General features: G+C 40.0%; 1 protein-coding gene across 2 annotated transcripts in view; it reads right to left on the reverse strand.

Moving 5' to 3' along the window:
• The window catches only part of agla (amylo-alpha-1, 6-glucosidase, 4-alpha-glucanotransferase a), a 48,471-nt gene extending 43,551 nt beyond the window's left edge, over positions 1–4,920 (reverse strand). Inside the window, exon 1 of one of the 2 annotated variants that reach the window (XM_034703021.1) lies at positions 4,789–4,920. The gene's annotated coding sequence lies outside the window, so the exon portion shown is untranslated. Of the gene's footprint in view, positions 1–2,022; positions 2,067–4,788 lie in introns of those variants that run through there. The other variant, XM_034703022.1, reaches the window with a different exon arrangement.
• Between the last annotated feature and the right edge of the window lie 5,084 nt (positions 4,921–10,004).

The raw sequence follows: 10,004 nt of genomic DNA on the forward strand, positions 1-10,004 counted from the left end.
GGTCAATCCTCAAGAGGCGGGTGGACAATCAAAAACCCACAAATTCTGACAAACTCCAAGCATTGATTATGCAAGAATGGACTGCCATCAGTCAGGATTTGGTCCAGAAGTTGATTGACAGCATGCCAGGGAGAATTGCAGAGGTCTTGAAAAAGAAGGGTCAACACTGCAAATATTGACTTATTGCATGAATTCTGTGTAATTCTCAATAAAAGCTTTTGATACTTATGAAATGCTTCTAATTGTATTTCATTATACCATAGAAACATCTGACAAAAACACCTAAAAACCCTGAAGCAGCAGACTTTGTGAAAATGTAATATTTGTGTCATTCTCAAAACCTTTGGCCATGACTGTACATTTCATGTTTGTTTGTGTTTTTTAACTTTCACTGTGAGAATGTTTTGGCGTTTTCTTACCGCTGAGTGACACATGAGTTGACATAGTGCAAAACACGAACCATGTGCTGAGGACCGGTTTAGAATCAGTTACCATCATCTGGTCGAGAATCAGTGGCGCTCATGCAGGGTGGTCGTTGTTTTGGCGGAGCTCCGAGGGGAGGGGGGAGGGGTTAGACGTAGTCCTGAGGAAATGCTACATTCAAATTCATGCTAGTTTTCCGTGAAAAAAAAGTAAATGCACTACACCACCAGACCAGTAGAGGGCAGTAAAACAGAGAGGAATGCCATTCATCACAGATGACACCATAGAAGCAGACAGACAGGCAGGTATCATTATGAGCAACACAACAGTTAGCCTGTTAGCATGAAGAGACTCAGCTGGCACTGTTTTAGATGGTGCTATATTTCATCATCAAAAAGCCGAATCACAGCTTCTTCTTTTGAAAAGTACACACACATACAAAAAAGATAGAACAAATAAAAACTAATGAAAGAAAGAGAAATCAAGTGAATCACAGATGTGTGTGATGTTATTGTGGACGGCGGGTGGAATAAAAACACTGCTGTTAATCTACCAATCAGACACGTTCAGCATTGTATGCCCTGCCCCCCGAAAGTCCTGGAACCTTTGAAAAGTACTACCCCCCTAGCAGGGGCTTTTCAGGGGGGAGATTATCTACCCCTGAACTAAATTTAGACCCTGGGTCCACCGGTCGAATCGCACGTAGTTCAGGGGTAAAGTCCCTCTGGTCAAAAAACACCTTTAGTGATAAATCAATCTGTAAATCGGGTTGAGTTCAAATTATTGTAATAATCTAATAGTTGTTAATTTAAGACAATCAAACAATAAATGTTTTCATTATTGTTACCAGGCCTGGCTGTAAAGCAGTGCAGCTAGCATGTTGTGACTGTAGCCCCTCTGGTAACTATGAAATAATCTGGTTTTGTCATAATCTGGATTACAACAGTAGTAATGCTATCCATTGTGTACTAACCCTACCTCTGAACAACACAACTGATGGTCTCAAACACATTAAGAAGGCAAGTCATTCTACAAATGAACTCTTGACAAGGCTCATGTTCATTAGAAACCATTCCAGGAGACCACTTCATGAAGCAGACTGAGAGAATACCAAGAGTGTGCAAAGCTGTCATGAAGGAAAAAGGGGGCTACTTTACAGAATCTAAAATATAAAACAGATTCTGCTTTGTTTAACACTTTTTGTTCATTCAATAATTCCATATATGTTCTTTCATAGTTTGATGTCTTCAGTATTAATCTACAGTGTTTACAATCATTAACATAAATACAAACCCTTCATTGAGAAGGTGTTTCCAAACTTTTGACTGGTAGGGTATAATAAATCTGCTTTAAATCAATAAAGTCATCTTTTGATGAATACTGTGAGTTCACTTGTTAGTGTATTTAGTTGGTAGTCAGGTTATAAGTGGGATAATGTATAGTTAGCAGGGGGTTATGCCAAATAGAATGAAGACAGGGTGAGACCAAAGCCTTAACGCCTGTACAGTCCAGACATGCTGTGTTTGTAAAGTATGATGAGGCGACTCATGCTGTGTTTTAGCACTTCATATTAATACATGTCTGTATTATTGTCTTTACCTGCAGAAGCCCTGGACTCTCAGAGTTACTGAGAAGATTTCCCTCTGAAACACAGCAGCAGTGAGTTAGCTTCAGAACACAGTCTGATAGAGCAGTTAGCATTGAGACACTTAGTGGAAGGTTTGGTGAGGTAAAGCTGTTTGCAGGTTCACTGAGGTGTTTTGTTGCACTCTGAGTTGTTTCTGTTTAAATTTGAGAAACCATTTCAAGTGATGGGAAGTTACTTTGTGGATTTACACAAGCTCTGCTGGTGCAACAAGAGTGTGTTCATTTTGACTTCCTGCACATGGACAGATCTGTGGTTTGACAACAGCACAGGATCAAAACACTCCCTCAAACCTTATTGAAGCAGATACAACTCTGAGTCCAGCTCTCTGTGGTTTCAACATGAGTCTGGTTCTGCTCGAGGTTTCTGCCTGTTAAAGGAAGTTTGTCCTCTCCGCTGTAACTAGCTAAATACTGTGAGGTGTAATGCTCATGGTGGATTAAGGTGGGGTCAGACTGAGTCTTATCCTGTCTTGGTGTGCGGTCTCTGTTCATAATTTGACATAGAGTGGTCTAGACCAAACAAAGATTGATTGATTGATTGATTGATCAGTCCATCATACCCCCTCTCTTATTCCTCTTCCTCTCTGTGTAATAAAGTCATCTCAGAGTGAAATACATTTTTCTACCAATGCAAACTCTGGTATTCTGGTGCTAGTTTATTTGACTTTTTTTCACATTATATACAGAGGATCAATTTTAACAATTAAGGAAAGTGATGTTTTTATAATAAAAAAAAAAGAAAAATAAGTGGACAGGTTAAGAAATGTGTTCAAGAGAAAAAAACTAAACAATAATAATAATAATAATAATAATAATAACAACAATAATTATAGCAAATTAAGATAGAAAAAAATAATAATAATAAAGTAATAACTATATTATTATCATTATTATAGCAAAATAAAGTAGCGAAAAATAATAGTAATAATTATTTTTATTTTTATAGCAAAGTAAAATAGAGAAAAAAATAATAAGTATAGTTATAATTATAACTATTATTATTATAATTATAGCAAAATAAAATAGAGAAAAAAACAATAATTGAAGCCAATTAAAATAGAGAAACAAAATATAATTATAATCATAGTAAAATAAACTAGAAAAAAATAAAAACATATAATAATGATAATAACAAAATAAAATAGAATTTTTTTGAAAGTACAAAAAAATAAATATATTAATATTTAAAAAAAAAAATATATAAATGTGAAAGGTTAGAATAAGGACAACAACAAACAGACATAAAAGGAATGAACTCTAAATGTGCTTGTGACTTTATTACGGTGTAATAGACACTACCAGTCAAAAGTTTGTAAACACCTTCTCAATGAAGGGTTTGTATTTATTGTAATGATTGTAAACACTGTAGATTAATACTGAAGACATCAAAACTATGAAAGAACATATATGGAATTATGTAATGAACCAAAAAATGTTAAACAAAGCAGAATCTGTTTTATATTTTAGATTCTGTAAAGTAGCCCCCTTTTTCCTTCATGACAGCTTTGCACACTCTTGGTATTCTCTCAGTCTGCTTCATGAAGTGGTCTCCTGGAATGGTTTCTAATGAACATGAGCCTTGTCAAGAGTTCATTTGTAGAATGACTTGCCTTCTTAATGTGTTTGAGACCATCAGTTGTGTTGTTCAGAGGTAGGGTTAGTACACAATGGATAGCTCTATTTGACTACTGTTGTAATCCAGATTATGGCAAAACCAGATTATTTCATAGTTTTGATGTCTTCAGTATTAATCTACAATGTTGAAAATAATTAAAATAAATAAAAAACATTGAATGAGAAGGTGTGTCCAAACTTTTGACTGGTAGTGTAGATTACTTGAATGCATGCTTCTTCTTCTTCTTCTGTGGATGTCTGCACTTAAACTTCTAATTTAGTTACTTCTACTTCTGCACCATTGCACCCCACACTTTGAGTCCAGCAGCCCTGTCACAATGGGAGCAGGTCCATGCGTGATCCGGAGTCACTGAACTCTCGGTCTGCGCCTGCGCAGTGCATCGGTCCCATCAGAACAAGGTCAGGAATCCCACCGTTAATGTCACCTCACTATTTTTAAAACTCTCCTCAGCACTGTTCAGCTCGCTGACACCCCGGGTCCGACCCACACACACTCACACACACTCTATCTCACACACACAGACCGGAGCTGGTCCTAAAGACTGAAACCTGCAGACACACAGTCCCGTTTGTGGCTGCACGCCAAGTCCCCCTTTTAAAAAGTCGTAATTTAAAGTTGTCTCGTATAGCAGCACTCAACGACTCCCTGAATGATATAACACTGATCCTATCTTTCATTGTTGTTACCATTTGAATCATTCGGCATAGGTAGAAACATCCCAGAGCCCCTAACTCCATGAGAACACAGTGTTTTTACTCTCCTCTGGTGCTCCATGCAGTCGGCCCTGCAGTGGGCGGTGCAGACACCCAGCTGGAGGAAGTGCTGCATGGTTTCCTGACTCAAACCCGGACAACATCTTTAATACAAGGTTAATCCAGCTCCTTCGTCATCACGCATTTTAACCACATTATAACGTTAATAAACGTGATGGCTGAACTTTATGACAGCTAGCCAACAGAGCTAGGTTATCTCCTATCTGTCAGCTACGAGCAGAGAGAACACCATACATCATGACTCTGACAGCATGACACCAAAATACAATCACAGTGTACACAGGTAACACAGGTAACATCCCCTCTCACCTGGCAGTGTGTGTTCAGTCACAGCAGCAGGAGGACACTCTGTGTTACAGACTCTGCAACAGCTCTGCTTCTCCTGCACGGACTCAGGGGGCGGGGCCCGAACACTACCGTAAACACCCGACTACAGGGGGACAGACAAGAACACAGGGCGCTCTAATCTCAGACATGAACCTTGTACATGTAGTGGATGAAGCCTTCCTGTGTTTACAGTTTTTCTCGATTGTTTACACACATTTTCTGAAAGCATGCTTCATACTCTCAGAACTCTACACACAAATCAAAAAACACACACACAAAAAAAACCTTCAGTTCTTCTGCAAAATGAAACTTTACATTCAGAACAATGTTATTTCTTCTAAAATGGTATTTTGTTTTCAAATGACACACAAACCACCATATGAATAGACGTTTATAAGAACCAGGTGAACACTGATGTGCTCAATGTAAAACACTTCTTCTCCATTCATCAGAATGACTTAGACCTTTTTTTTTTCGGCAGTGTTACACTTACTACAGACAGTACATACAGTCATGGCCAAAAGTTTTGAGAATGACACAACTATTAATTTTCACAAAGTCTGCTTTTTATAATGGCAATTTGCATATACTCCAGAATGTTATGAGGAGTGATCAGCTCAACTGCAATTAATTGCAAAGTCCCTCTTTGCCTTGAAAATGAACTTTATCACCAAAAACACATTTCCACTGCATTTCAGCCCTGCCACAAAAGGACCAGCTAACATCATTTCAATGACACACAGGTGTCACACACATTAACACAGGTGTGGGTGTTGATGAGGACAAGGCTGGCGATCAATCTGTCATGATTGAGTGACTGGACACTTTAAAAGGAAGATGGTGCATGACACCATTGTTCCTCATCTGTTAGCCATGGTTACCTGCAAGGAAACACGTGCAGCCATCATTGCATTGCACAAAAAGGTCCTAACAGGGAAGTTTATAGCAGCGAGTAAGATTGCACCTCAGTCAATCGTCTATCCAATTATCAAGAACTTCAAGGAGAGAGGTTCAATTGTTGCCAAACAGGCTCCAGGGCGCCCAAGAAAGTCCAGCAAGCGCCAGGACCGTCTCCTGAAGGTGTTACAGCTGCGGGATCGGGCCACCACCAGTGCAGAGCTTGCTCAGGAATGGCAGCAGGCAGGTGTGAGTGCATCTGCACGCACAGTGAGGCGAAGACTTTTGGAGGAAGGCCTGGTGTCAAGGAGGGCAGCAAAGAAGCCACTTCTCTCCAGTAAAAACATCAGGGACAGACTGATATTCTGCAGAAGGTACAGGGACTGGACTGCTGAGGACTGGGGTAAAGTCATTTTCTCTGATGAATCCCCTTTCCCATTGTTTGGGGCATCTGGAGGAAGGCTTGTTCGGAGAAGACCAGGTGAGCGCTACCATCAGTCCTGTCTCTTGCCAACAGTGAAGCATCCTGAGACCATTCATGTGTGGGGTTGCTTTTCGGTCAAGGGAGTGGGCTCTCTCACAATCTTGCCTAAAAACACAGCCATGAATAAAGAATGGTACCAGAACGTCCTCCGAGAGCAACTTCTCCCAACCATCCAAGGGCAGTTTGGTGATGAAGAATGCCTTTTCCAGCATGATGGAGCACCTTGCCATAAAGCAAAAGTCATAACAAAATGGCTCGGGGAACAAAACATTAAGATTTTGGGCCCTTGGCCAGGAAACTCCCCAGATCTTAATCCCATTGAGAACTTGTGGTCAATCCTCAAGAGGCGGGTGGACAATCAAAAACCCACAAATTCTGACAAACTCCAAGCATTGATTTTGCAAGAATGGACTGCCATCAGTCAGGATTTGGTCCAGAAGTTGATTGACAGCATGCCAGGGAGAATTGCAGAGGTCTTGAAAAAGAAGGGTCAACACTGCAAATATTGACTTATTGCATGAATTCTGTGTAATTCTCAATAAAAGCTTTTGATACTTATGAAATGCTTCTAATTGTATTTCATTATACCATAGAAACATCTGACAAAAACACCTAAAAACCCTGAAGCAGCAGACTTTGTGAAAATGTAATATTTGTGTCATTCTCAAAACTTTTGGCCATGACTGTACATAAGTGTGTAGTAAAATATTTTATAATATTGTTTTTATACTCAAAACACACAAATACACGGTAACTAATATATTTAATTTTTCCCCAAAAAACAGTGTACACAGTGTACATCCCGACCGACACAAAGTTGCACATTCAGTGGTCTACATACAAAACAACAGAATAATGTACTGTATACAGTTACAGTAAAAAAAGAACTATGCTGCATCCTCTCTTCTGTTTCAGTCTGGCCACAGCACCTCATCCACATCACAAGCAACGTTTTCCCTGATCAAGCAGCGGGGTAAATAAAGCTCTGATTTCTAATTGTAAAACTGTGTGACAGGTGTTTGCCCATGTGATGAGTCAGTGTACATAGTAGGGCAATTAACTTCAGATTTTGAATGACAGTGTGTTCCTTATGAAAACAAGAGATTTTCTTCATGAAAATTGTGCCAAATGCAGAGAATAGTGTGTAGTGTTTTGAAAAAAGTCTGTTTTAGAACTGCAGTTTGAGTGTAAAGCAGGAATTGTGCTTGTAGTTTAACAGAGTTGGTTCAGGGGGTTGATGCATGAGTTACATGTTGTGGTCATTGTGTCTCAAGTACCAGTATTTGTGTGTAAACAATTGTGAAAAACTGTAACAGGCGAAGACAGTGCTGAAGTACGGAAGCCCCCAAAAGGACATGATTAAATACATTGTATCAAGTTATTTTCACTTGTTTTCTAAATATCACAACTCATTTTTCTTGTTATCTAAAGACACAAGCTTTGTTTTCTCCAGATAATGAGAAAATAAGACGAGATGAAAAAAAAAAGATTTAATCATGTTTTTTTAGGGCTTCCCTACTAAACAGAAAAGGAGTACATTTTTACACATTGAACCAGGTAACTCCAGGTAAAAGGAAAGGCCTGTAATCAGTTTTTTTCTTTTACAAACATTCTTTAGGAAATTTTGCCTCATTAGGCAGCGTGTCCACTGTCACAGTTTTTTGCGCTGGGAGCGCCAATAACCTCAATTTCAGAGCGTTTACTGTTGCTAGGTAACAGAAGTCGTCACGTCGACACTTCTGCGTCCCGTCATGTCTGTTTTAAAATGCTCTGTATGCTTCATACATGCTTTCATTCAATGACATTTTAACATGAAACTGTAAAACATATTGGTAGAGATCGTGTCAGAGCATCAGCAGCAGCTCTAAACCAGGAAATCATATCTCCAAAAAACAAGTGTGATGACTTTTCTCCTCCGCACAGACCTCCGCCATTGTGTTGACAAACATGATTGCAGAAGTACCGCCTCTTCTTGATTCTGATTGGTCGGTGATCAAGAAGTGACATTGATGAGCGTTGCAGTGTTTCAAAAGTTGAACTATTTTCAACTTAGAGCGCTCAGAGCGCTGCAACAAAAATCAACTGACGCTGAGAGCTGAAAACACTGAATCACATAGAGTTTGTATAGAAAAACGGCGCTGCCAAAAAAAGCTGGCAGTGGACACACCCCATTAAGAATCAATCCATCCATCCATCCCTTATCTTGACCGCTTATCCTGTTCGGGGTCACGGGGGCCCCAGCTGACTTTGGGTGGAAGGCAGGGTACACCCTGGACAGGTTGCCGACTTATCACAGGGCAAACATGGAGAGACAGACAACCAGTCACACACACTCTCACACCTACGGGCAATTTAGAGTGATCAGTTAACCTGGTGAGCATGTTTCTGGACTGTGGGAGGAAGCTGGAGTACCTGGAGAGAACTCACGCATGCACGGGGAGAACATGCAGACTCCACACAGAAAGGCTCTTGAGCGACTGGGGACTCGAACCAGTTAGCTTCTTGCTGTGAGGCAATAGCACTGCCCACTCTACCACCGTGCAGCCCCTACCCCCCTTAAGAATAAAAAGACGTTTTGTTATGAGACATTTATCTTATAGGTTAAAGATCAAAAACACAAAAAACGAGCTTGAGGATAAATGAGATGAATGAGAGAAATAATTCCAGATCTCAAGATAACAAGCTTTGTTTTCTTGAGAAAACTGAGTAAATAAAATATGTCTGATCATGTCCTTTTAGGGCTTCCATACAGAAGTGCATGAGGTGCATTCTTTTAAATGGCCAGCAGGGGCCACTGGTTGTAAAAACTGGTCTTACTGTGAGAAAATGAGCCTGCTTCTCACCTGGTTCATCTCATCTGTCATATTTTCTTATCACTTTATTTCTAATCCCAAACCTTCTTCCCTACAGCATGATGTTAATTCTTAAATTATGGCTCCATTAGAGTCACATAGATAGTCCTCCGTTACTCTATCTCTCTATCTATCTGCATTTATGTCCTTTTATTGTGACTGACTTTAAATCATCAGACCTTTTCCAGCATATTATAAAAACAACGCTTGTTTCTGATGATGGGAGAAAGCCAGATCTGAACTGAGCCAGGACGGGTTAGTTTGGGTAGAAACATGTTTGTTTTCGTGCACTCAGTAACGATCTGACAGTTTGTACCTGAACAAAGCCTCAGTCTGCTCTGCTGGTTTGTAACTTGTTCTGACAGCAACAGACACATAACTCTAAAGGCACAGTCCACCACAATGATGGCACCCTTTAATTGCACAATTTCTGTTGCGCAATTTCTAGTCTTTACCAGACACAACACTCACACACACACACAGACGCACACACACACTCACACACACAGGGAAGAGAGAGTTACATAACCTGACACTGCAGTGCAGCTGGAGGCAGACGGGGAGCAGGTCTACTGCACACACACTGACCACAGCCAGGATTATGTCATCCATCCACACACTGTGTGTGATGTAGTATAAAAATAATAGCCTGAGAATGTAGAGGGAATGTTTTTAAAGTTAGTACACAAAGTTATTGTTATTAAACTATAAATATATTGTGTTTGTAACAGATTCATCTCAGTTATAGGCCAGATCATCTTCAGCATCCCATCAACCATCCAAACCAGATCTCATCCATCAACCTCTCACTCATGATCATCAGACACAGAGACTGTGAGTCTCCTGCAGGGTTCCTCTGTCGGGGTGGACAGGGTCTGAAACATGGTCTGAGCATCATGGGAAACTGAGTTCTTTATTTGAACACTGCTCTCAGCAAGCAGGCAAAGATCATTTATACAATGACT

This window comes from Notolabrus celidotus, chromosome 15, assembly GCF_009762535.1.
Source record: "Notolabrus celidotus isolate fNotCel1 chromosome 15, fNotCel1.pri, whole genome shotgun sequence".
Classification (NCBI taxonomy): Eukaryota; Metazoa; Chordata; class Actinopteri; order Labriformes; family Labridae; genus Notolabrus; species Notolabrus celidotus.